The sequence below is a fragment of the Salvia miltiorrhiza genome, chromosome 3, assembly GCF_028751815.1.
Source record: "Salvia miltiorrhiza cultivar Shanhuang (shh) chromosome 3, IMPLAD_Smil_shh, whole genome shotgun sequence".
NCBI classification, from domain to species: domain Eukaryota; kingdom Viridiplantae; phylum Streptophyta; class Magnoliopsida; order Lamiales; family Lamiaceae; genus Salvia; species Salvia miltiorrhiza.
Window position 1 is genome coordinate 22171210 of NC_080389.1, and position 11312 is coordinate 22182521.

The 11312-nt window shown below is 37.4% G+C and overlaps 1 long non-coding RNA gene across 1 annotated transcript; it reads left to right on the top strand.

Moving 5' to 3' along the window:
* Window positions 1–205: 205 nt before the first annotated feature.
* On the top strand, window positions 206–2106 carry LOC131015618 (uncharacterized). Its single transcript, XR_009098606.1, has 3 exons — window positions 206–547; window positions 690–738; window positions 1727–2106. It is a non-coding gene; the product is annotated as an uncharacterized LOC131015618 (long non-coding RNA).
* Window positions 2107–11312: the final 9206 nt, after the last annotated feature.

Consider the following 11312-nt stretch of genomic DNA (forward strand, 5'->3'; position numbering starts at 1 on the left):
TAAAAATAACTCAACTATAAAAATAACTCAACTATCATTCGAATTTTATTTTTCTTCAATTTTTTTCTCTCTAACAAAGATTTTCTTTGACTAACTAAAAATTCTCTCTCTAGCTTATAACCTTAATTACCCAAACACTTTAACAACTTACAAGCTCTGAAAAAACTACATCTTATAAGTTCTTGAAACATCTTATTAGCTCTTTAGCCCATGTTTGGTTAGGCTTTTTAAGAGCTAGGAAAGGGATTCATTTAAGGTAATCCGTTAGCTGCTGTTTGGTTTAGACATTGGGTTAACCATTACCCTTACCTAGGGTTAACCCAATCCATCCAATTGATTCCCCTCAAATTAGACTGGAAACGAAATCCATTCCGCTCCATTCCCCGTTCTCTTCAAAACATTTTTTCTCCTTTCATGCTTTCTCTCCATTTCGCAACTTTTCTCTCTGGTTTCTGTCGAGCTTCATCAAGATCTCCATTGAAGATCTCCATTTCCGTCAAGCTTCATCAACATCTCCATTGAAGATCTCCAATTCCGTCGAGCTCAGGTCAGTTTTACTCCATAACCATAATTTCTGTCGATCTCATCCACTTTTCTTCCAATTTTTTCGTCGATTGAAACTGTTGGTTATACTGGGCTTTCAATTTCACCAAAAATCTCAAGTATTAATTACTGATTTTTTGGTGTAGAAATATTTGGAGCATTTAGGTGAAATTTCTGCTTGAAGTGTGCTGTTAGGTGAGTTTCCTAACCTTCTCTTCCTGTCCCTGCAGTGTTAGGGGACTTGCTTTCTTTTCTCCCTGCTGTGTTAGGGGAGCTTTTGGTGGTGTAGCACACATTTATGTGAAAAATCATTACATTTTTTTTGCCTCTGCACTGTCTAGATGTTTGTTTTTTTGTTGTGAATTTGAAATGTGTATGTATAGCTAAAAATATGTTGATAGGATCTGTTCTACTGTATTGCTATTATCAACAATCAATGCAAATTTCTTGTGGCAGAAAGTAGAGATATGCCAAATTTCTTATTTATATTGTACAAGTAATAAATACAAGAAAACAAATGATAAATATACCTTTGCCTTGGGAGAGGTGGATGAGAAGAATGATGAAGAGAATGTTGAAGGAAGAAGCCATTAAAAATTAGTAGAGCAATGAAATGAAATGGGTAATAATACTAAAATAAGAGGTGGTGGTGCAGCTGCTCCTCCCCCAAAGTTGGGTGCAGCTGCCATCTACATGTGTTGTGCTCATATATATATAAATCTAGATACACACACTCACTGTTCACTCTAAATATTATACTCATTCTTGGGGCCCCAATTAATTAGGCCTTATTTTTATAGTATTAGAATTCCAAATGGAAGTCACCGTGGTATTAATCCCAACTGCCAACTTTTACCAAGCATATTATTATTAGTATTAAAAGATATAGATTCTTATGTCTTGTGCCATTTTAATTTCTTTTAAGGTTTTGGGGTGCTGTTTAACAGATTCTGTAGCATCTATATATGCTAATGTTTTTTGCACAACTTTAAGAAGAGGGTCACATAATAATAACAATAATAATCTTTTGTCCACTAGTTGCACTAGTCTAACAGTAGTTGAGAAATAAGTTAAATTACTAAAATTCACAAATGAATATTTACCATTTAGCTAAGCTGCAGTCTGTTGATTAATATCAGTTTGCTCGAACTAATTCAGCCTCTCTGTTTTTTACTATTCAAAGTGTTTCAACCAATTTTCAGAAGATATTTGAGAACATCAATGCAAACTTGGGAACTATGGCTTGTGCTTGGGCGAAAGCGGAAGAAAGGGAACAAAAGTTGGATGATAAGGCGAACAAAGTGCTAGAAGAAGTGATGAAGTTAGATGGCCTTTCTCCTTCCGAAGCTTTGGAAGTGGCTACAATTCTCATGGCGGAAGAACACAAGCGTCACATATTTTATCAAGCTCCAATGAACTTGAGGAGGCAATATGTCATTGATCTTCTCAAGAAAAAGTAGAGCTAGTATGTAATTCCTAGTAACATCTTATGTCTAGCAGTTAAATATCATGTTTTTGCTTCTTTATGTTGATATGGTGAGAAGTAGAGTGCTCTTAATTCAAGACTGTGCTGCTGTGAGTATGATGCAATGTTTCTTGAGAAATAGGGAATTCATTTGATAACCTTTATATCCCAAGACTTTGGTATACATGAGAAAGAGACATTTTTATTTATTTATTGGAAGTCTAATATCACTATGAAACTCTAGTGTTATTCAATTCTTGGTAAAGGATTGGTGTGATCAGAGTCATCAAACTAGGATTTCTGTATGAATACTTTCTTTTTTATATATATATTAGTTAAGCTAGAAAGTTTGATTCCTTGTTTATGAAATTTGTACCAAACAAGAAGAAAGGGAATCCCTTATTAGTGTTTCCTTTCCATTGTTGAACCAAACACCCAATAAAAGTAACACTTATTGTTACCATTCCTCCACTTTATTTGATTCCATTCCCTTTCCATTCCTTTACTTGAACCAAACGAGCACTTAAAATAAGCTTAGCCAAACACCCTCCAAGTCACCATTCAGGAAGACAAATGTTGATATCTATTTGTTGAATAGACCACCCTTAGGATACAGCTAGAGTAAACATTAGTTTGATTGTAGAAGACTTAACTACAGGGCTGAAGATTTCAAGGAAATCAACCCAACAAGTTGTTCAAAACCTTGAGCTACTAGCCTAGCTTTAAGCTTATCCAGATCACCATTGGATAAGGTTTTAACCATGAAAACCCATATATTGCTTATAATCTTATAATCAGAGGAAGGGGATAAGAACCCAGGTACCTTTGATATTAAGAGCATGCATCAAGTTCTTTACTCATGGCTGCAAACTACCCAGGGTTAGCCGAAGCCTCATCATCTAATGTTGGAAGAAGAGGTAGAGTCTTTCCACTCACAACAGTCAATGCTTCATTGTGAGAGTCAACAATGACAATCAAAGCTTCATGCTCAAAATCCTAGTGAGCAATGTCATTCTTAGGTTTCAAAATATTGTTTTTGGCCCTAATAACCATGGTATGGTTGTTTGTGGAGAGTGGCAGGTAGGTGGTGATGGGGGAAGAGTAGTAGAGAGTGGTGGAGGAGGTGGTGGTGGGGAAGAAGCATTAGGGGTGCTGGAAGAATAAGAATATAGTGGGGATAATGGTGGTGATGAAGATGAGGAAGACGAAGAGAGAGGGGCATATGAACTGGGAGATGATGAGGAAGATGTGATAGGGACAGAAGATGAGGAAAAAGAGTGGATAGATTCGGGGAATGGTAGCATAAGAAGGGGCTGTTTGGAAATGTGTGGAGAGGAGGATGATGATGAGTGGGAGGGAAAGAGAATTGCATAAGGAAAGTGCACAGTATAAGCAAAGTAGACACAGTTGGTGGGATTGAGGCATTTATAGCCTTTGTGATAATCAATGTATCCTAGGAAGATGCACTTGGTTGATCTATATTGAAGATTATCTTTTGTAAGATATGGATAGCAGGTACATCCAAACACTGTAAGCATGGTGTAATCTGGTGGTTTGTGATACAGAGCTTGAAAAGAAGATGACAAATTAAGATTAGGAGTTGGTAACCTATTGATGAGGAATGTTGTAGCTTGAAAAGCATCCAACTAGTAATGAAATGGGATAGTAGACTAAGCTAGCAATGTAAGGTCTGTATCAACTATGTGTTGATGCTTCCTTTCTACTTTTCCATTTTGGGAATGTATATATGGGCAAGGATGTTGAAAGTGGATATCAAGGGAGATGAGATAAGCTACAAGAGGTCTGAATTCACCCCCCTAATAAGACTGAAATGCTTTAATTGTGACAAAGAACTGGAATTTTATCATTGTGTTGAAGTTTTTAACTGTTTGAGCAATTTGCGACTTTAGAGACAGAGGATAGATCCAAATAAATCGAGTAAAGTCATCAACAAAGATGATATGGTAAGTATATCCTGCTGTGGAAGGGACATAGGCTGGACCCCATAAATAGGAATGTATAAGTTCAAATGGAGATCTAGTTTTGATTGGTTGAGTGATATGAGCAGATTGATGCATTTTACCCATATTACAAGCTTCACAAAAACTCAACAGACTTGATTTGAAGGGAATATGGAGTTGTGTACATACTTTAGCTAATATATGAGGTGTAGAAAGGAGATAAATCAAGTTGGTACAGTCCCTAAGAATGGATGCCCCCTCAGGAGTATCTGGTGTGTTTTGTTGTCTTTAACAAAATAGGAAGTTTGATTAAATTCTATTGTGACTTGTTTATTTTTGGTGAATTGAGATATATTCAACAGATTTTTAGTGATGTTTGGAACATAGAGAATGTTATGAAGTAACAAAGGAGTACTCGAGAAATGAATGAATGGCAAAGTATTTGAACCAACAGAGCTTATAGGGAAAGAGTTACCATTGCCAACAAGAAGCTTTCATTGCCATAGTAGTCACTGCTCATAGCAAGATTCCTCATGTTATTTGTGATATGTGTGGTAGCACCACTATCCACATACCAAGTTAGATTAGTAGGGTTGCTTTCTTGAGAAAAAATGTCCGTAGCAAGAGCCTCTTGATCTGCATTAGCATCTAAAAAGTACGCCTGAGGAACAACATTTGAATTATCAGTAAAATTGATGTCAAATCTGTTAAATCATTTGATAAAAACGTGGCCAAGTCTACCACATAGGTGACACACAATCCCTTTAGAGGATCCATCACCACGAGCACTGTGAAAGCCACCACGGCTTCCAGTAGCATATACACGATTACTTGGATTGAAACTTTTGTCTTGTACTTGTCCACGATAAGCAACATGTGTAGTAGGATCAAATATTGTGGATGAGTGCTACTGTTGAAGACGAGTTCATATGCTTGAAATGCATATTGCACTTCTTGTAGGTTGGGAGAATTACTGCGATGCATAATGTTGACCACTAAAGCTTCATATTCTGGACCAAATCCGGAAAGTAACTAGTTTACCAGTTCATCATCTGAAATTACTTGACCTACAACAGTGAGTTGATCGGCGAATTCACTCATTTTGATGAAATAATCCTCTACAGACAATGCTCTTTTCTACGTGGATTGAAAAAGTGGACGCAATTGCGTTGATCGGCGAATTCACTCATTTTGATGAAATAATCCTCTACAGACAATGCTCTTTTCTACGTGGATTGAAAAAGTGGACGCAATTGCATGGTTCTGGCCTTGGAATTGTGACATGAATAGGCGCTCTAAAACTGACCAAAATTCACAGAATGTAGAGAATCTGACAACATGGCCAAGCATTGATTCACTTATAGAGGACAACTTCTAACTAATTAGATATTGATCACGACACATCCTGACTCCATTTGCAGGATTTGGAGTGGTTGAACCATTAGTCGATGTAGAGGAAGAAACATTAGTGGCACCACAGAAGTTGTAGCGATGAATTCACCGTAGCCATGAGTACAAATGGTTGAGATAGTTTGTGCTCTCCAGAATGAGTAATACGAGCGATCGAGCTGGAGAATGGATGAAAAGTGAGGGAAATGGGGTGTGACAGCTGGAGTATCCATGAGATAAAGATTTGAAGGTATTGTAAAGCAGCATAAGTACAGATCGATGAAAATACCAGAAAATATTATGATCACGAGGATAAACTGAAGATCAATACGAAAAGATGAGATTGATATGAGGATTAACACCATAATTGTGTATATCTGCAGTGAATTTTGATGGCGACTGATTCCATGTTAAATGTAAAGTAACGCATGGGAAATAGAAGAGAGAGAAGGGGCAGTAGAAATGATAGACGATATTTTCTTTCTTCAAAACTGATTTACAAAGATGGAGATTGAAGCTTTATACAAATGAAAACTAAAAAGAAAACTTCTAGCTAAAGCTTCTAGCTAACTTTGACTTTTCCTATAACTATATTGAGCTGACCCAGCTAACTAACTAACAAAATAACAATAAGCTTAACATTTACAAGTTCATTCATTTATTTATTTATCTGTTTGGATGGAACTAACCATATAGGTCGCATGTGTATGTATACCTTATTTCTATTCGTAGCTTAATTACATTTTTTATTTATCTCATAAGAACTATTATCATCTTATATCATTTTTTCTATGCACTCCACTTTTCTATAAGCCTTCCTCGAAATATATCCATTGATGTCAATTTTAATGAAATATTTCTTTGTATTATCGAAGAGGACACCAAAATATTTCTTAGTCAATTATTTTCTTAATGTATATATTTAAATAACTAGGAATTCATATATAACAATAATTAAAGTATTTAACATTATATTCGTTTTTCATCCGGTGATGATTACTAATAATTCGATGTGGAATTATATTATGTAATTTGTATAACTTTTGTCTTCACTAATTGGAAAATGATGAGGTCTCCTATGAGAAATCCTAGCAATTTAATGATAAAAATCCTTGAATTATCTTAGTATTCAACGTGAGTGTTGTAGCTTTCATAGAAGAATGTTCATTCGAAGAATATCATAACATAGTCTCTGCCAAGTTTTATAAATCGTACAACAACTAATAGAGTCATACTTAAATAAGTTAATAATAATAATAGGAAATAAATAACAATACAAAAATATATCATTATTAAATAATGATAAGAATCTGCGTCCTTTTCTTAGCTCTGCTGCTTATTCTTATTTCTTTTTTCTGACATAAACATTGCAATTGGATTACCAACAACACCCCCTCCTTTAGAATGAACCTTGTCTTCAAGGCTCTCATGTTGTAATTTATCCTCAAGTGTGATAACGTTGGATGAACATCAATAGTCTCCCCCACCTTACGTCGCAGTAATGGGACATGAAACACTAGGTAGATTTTGGAATCAGCAGGTAGCGCCAATCGACACCCAATCTGCTCATTAAATTGAAAATGGCCAAAAACTTGCTGGCTAAGTTTCTGGTTGACTCTCTTGAACATTGAGCTCTAATGATATGGTTGAAGCTTCCGATAAACTCAATCGCCAGTAACAAATTCCTCGGGCTTCTTTTGGTGTCTGCATATTGTTTCATTCGGTTTTGTGCGGCTTCTAGATAAAAGCGCAATTCCTTTAGGAAGACATCCGACTCTTATAATTGCACATCAACTTCATGCACGACAATCAATCTAGGTTCATGCATATGAAGTGGAACAACTAGTCGTCCATATACCCCTTCAAATAGAGTCATATCGATAGACCGTTGATAAGTGGTGTTATACTAATATTCAACCCATTAATAATATTTTTCCCATCCTTTTGGTTGATGATAGGAAAAGCAACGAAGATATTGTTCTAAACACCAATTCACCACCTTGGTCTGCCCATTTGTTTGAGGATGGTAAGACAAACTCATCTTCAATTGTGTTCCCTGCAATTTAAATAATTTCCGCCAAATGGCACTTAAAAAACTTGATCTTTCTCGTAAACAATAGATATGAAAATTCCATGCAATTTCACCACGTCTTGAACAAATAATTCAAGAATATCTTTAGCAGAGTGAGGGTTGACTTAGGGCAATAAAAGGTGCATATTTTGAAAGCCTATCAACCACCACCAAAATAGTGTCTCTTTCTTTTGAACGGGACAATAGTAATGAAATCCATAGATATATCAACCCATGCATGCTCGAGAATTGGAAGAGGAGGCAATAAACCCTCATGACTTGTGCTATTTAGCTTTATTGTGTTGGCACACATCACAAACTCGAACTAATTGTGCTATATCTTTCTTTAGTCCCAACTAGTAAAACAATTTTGAAATCGGCTTAAAATAACGTAAAATGCAAGAGTATCACCAAAAATGGAAGCATGAATCTCGACTTTCCTTTTAGGATTAGAGCTCGCCCATTACGTGCCAAATATCCATGGCGAACTTTGAATCTTCCGGGACACTTATTTCCATCTTATGCTTGTTGTGCTAATGGATCCAATTCTATATCAATTGTAGTGGCAACAATTATATCTTCCCATATGCCCATAACAATAACATGTGATGATAAAGCCATTAGCGATGTTTCGTCTCTTGCTTTATTTCTTGATAATGTATCAAATGTAGTATTCTCTTTCCTAGGTAGGCAAACTATCTCATAATAAACCCTACCAGTTTGGCAATCCACTTTCGCTGCTCCGACATGGTGATCTGTTGCCCTAGCAAATAGCACAAACTACGTTGATTAATTATAATTTTGAATTGCCTCGCCACCAAATAGGGCCTCCAACAATGGAAAACCTCCAAAATTGCTAGCATTTCTTTTTCATAAATGGACCAAGATTTCTTGGTCTCTTCAATTCCTCCAATTAAGTAAGAAATTACCATTTTCAGTATTATTTAGACGTCCCATTTTGATAGGCCACTTCTAAAATGAAAAGCCAATGCATAACAAATATCCCCACATAACTCATTATTTACACCATATGTCATTTGTGGCCAACACATAATTATCTCTCTTTTCATTTCTCTATCTTACTTTTTGGACAAATATATCATAAAAAAATATTCCGCTCTCTCCTATTTTATTATAAATTATTTATTTCTTTTCTGGAATTGGCTTGTTGAATGTTTGGTTGGAAATGGGCATAGTGGAATCACCTCTTTATTAGATTTATATGGATTTTGCTTGAGGACAATTACAAAAGGCTAAGTGTGTGGGGGTTGTTTAGTCCTATTTTGTGATATTTATATGGGTGTTTAGGTGTGTTATGAGTTTATATTTTTGGTCTCGTTCACTCAATAATTGATTGATTTGAGCTTATGTGCTTATTTTGTTGTCTCAGGATTGGATGCTCTATTTGATTAATTTGTGGAAAAATATAGAGTTCGAATTTGGCTGGTTAGTCTTCACAAGAATTGTAGCTAGTCTCGATAGGAGTCCGTAGGAGAAAACGGATCCAGATTCTAACTAGTAATGTGACAGCCCGACTCCCGGGAGAATAAGAAACGGTTACTTAATGGGATTTGCTAGACTTTGTTAGAATAAAATAGGTGATATGTTCTTAGATTCGGGTAATACATTGTTAATAAAGGAGTGCCGCAATTGAAGGATAATAAATACAACAATTAAGATAGAAATTTTCCCAACCAGGATCAAAAGTTCGGAGGTCTGAGACAACAAGATAAGACTTCGTACAAGACATACATATATGCGAGGTTCAATTGCTAGAAATGCGATTGCCAAAAGAGTTCATAATAATTAGGCTAGGAATATTTAAAGAGTCATTTTCAAAAGATATCCACCTAAGTGAATATTATGGCAGCGGAAATTATTATACGAAACTACAGCAATATCCTCCCTCAGCCTCGCACGACACTACCTGCCGCTCAACCTGCAAAAGGTTTTGAAAACAATTGCAGGGCTCAGTACTAATATACTCAGTGGGTTTAGCCATTTGAAAACATTTGTAAATCCATTTAAAAGAATAATCCATGCTATGAACAGTATAACATAGAAATAATTGAAAGCATTCCATGCATACTTAAAATAAATTTGTGGATCCATTTCCAGTCTTTTCTCTATTGGTGCTTCACCTATAATGTGAACATGTGGGAGCAGCCCACAGAGGTCCACTACCATGCATGTTTCAGAAATGGGGGTAACCCAAGTCTGACAGTCTGAGGCAAGTGGGAGCAGCCCACAATACCCCCTTGTGTGTACACAATCCTAACCAGGGCGATCCAATCGCTACGCCGGCTAGGACCCGATCGTTAGATAACATAGGAGCACTTTAAACAATAGAGATATAAGAAACATTTTAACATGGATATTCATTTGCATTTGCATAATACAAGTAGAGTTCAATAACTCAAAGCATACTTTGGAAAATAAAACCCACCTTGGTGTGTAGATTCAGTGCTTGCTCTTCTTGTAGCTCTAAAACCCTTGGTTACTCGAACCTACAAGAAATCTATTCTTAAATAGGTCTCTCGAGGTGTCATCCTAATTTTCTAAGTAAAGTGGGGATTGCTAACTATTGATACACTTGCCCGAATAAGAATTCAATAATATCTTTAAGTGAATCCATAAACTTTAATACATAATTAGTAACTTAATAAATATAATTAATACTAAATCTAAAAATTATTAGTCAATTAAAGAAAATATAAAATTTTATTCATCAAAGAAAAATTACTAATTTATTAAAATATTTACAGGCCCAAAGTAACAACTAAAGCCCAAAGAAAATAATTTAAAGACTTGTTATTATTAATGCAGCCCAAGTATTGTGTTAAGAATGTAGAACCCATTAAAATTAATAAAATCAGCCCATAAGCTCAATAAAATCGGCCAATATCAAACACGCCCAAAACAACTTAAGCCCAAAATAAAATTGAGAAAGCCCTAAAGAAAAAAAAAAAAAAAATGGAATTAAAACAAGTCTCTCTCTCTCCTCACTCCATCCACTCACGCCTCCCTCTCTCCCTCTCTCACACCCTTCGGCCATCCCTCTCCAGTCCAGCCACGCCGCCGCCGCCGCTGCCGCCGCAGCCACCCCGGCGAGGCTCGCCGCCAGTCATCAGCTGCCAGCCGCCTCACGCCGCTCCTCTCCGTCTCTTCCTCCTGGCGCACATCAGGCGGTCCAAGAGCGCCGCCACCGCCGCCTGCAGCCGCTCCGGCGAGACTCGCCTTCAGCCGCCTCGCGCCACTCTCCCCCTTTGCGCCCTCTGCGGCGGACGGCCGAGGAAGACCGCCGCCGCTGCTGCCGTTTACGCAGCGGGCAGCGCGCCTGGCCTCCGGCCGCGCCACCGCCAGCCACCGGCGTCTCCTCTCACGGCCCAGTCCTTCTCCGTCATCTCTTCCTCTGCATGTGGTGGTCGGCCACTTAGGCGACGTTCCCACCACAGCAGCGCTGTCGCCCAGCCTGCTCTTCCTCCTCCCTCGCGGCCGGTCGAGCAATCGGCGTCTTGGAAGCCGCCGTGCCGCCGCTGTCCTCACACCAGGCAGAAGACTCTCCTCCTCCCCTTTTCTCTCCGGCCATTACCAAAGGAAAACGGAAATTCCCTCCCCCCCCTCTTTCGACAGTTCACAAACAGTCCAAGGAAGAAGAGAATTTGTTCTTAAAAGGAAGATATGATCTTGAAGAAGATTAAATTTTGGTGCAGATTTGATTTCTGTTTCCTTTCTCTTGTATTCTCTTATTGGTTCAAGGCAATACAGTGAGCAAGATCATGTCAAAGTTCTTGTTGTGGTCTAAGGGTTTGAGTTCTAAGTCCAGAATTTTATCAAGTGTAATGGTAAGAAAATGTAAAGTTTATAGAATAGAGAATGAACT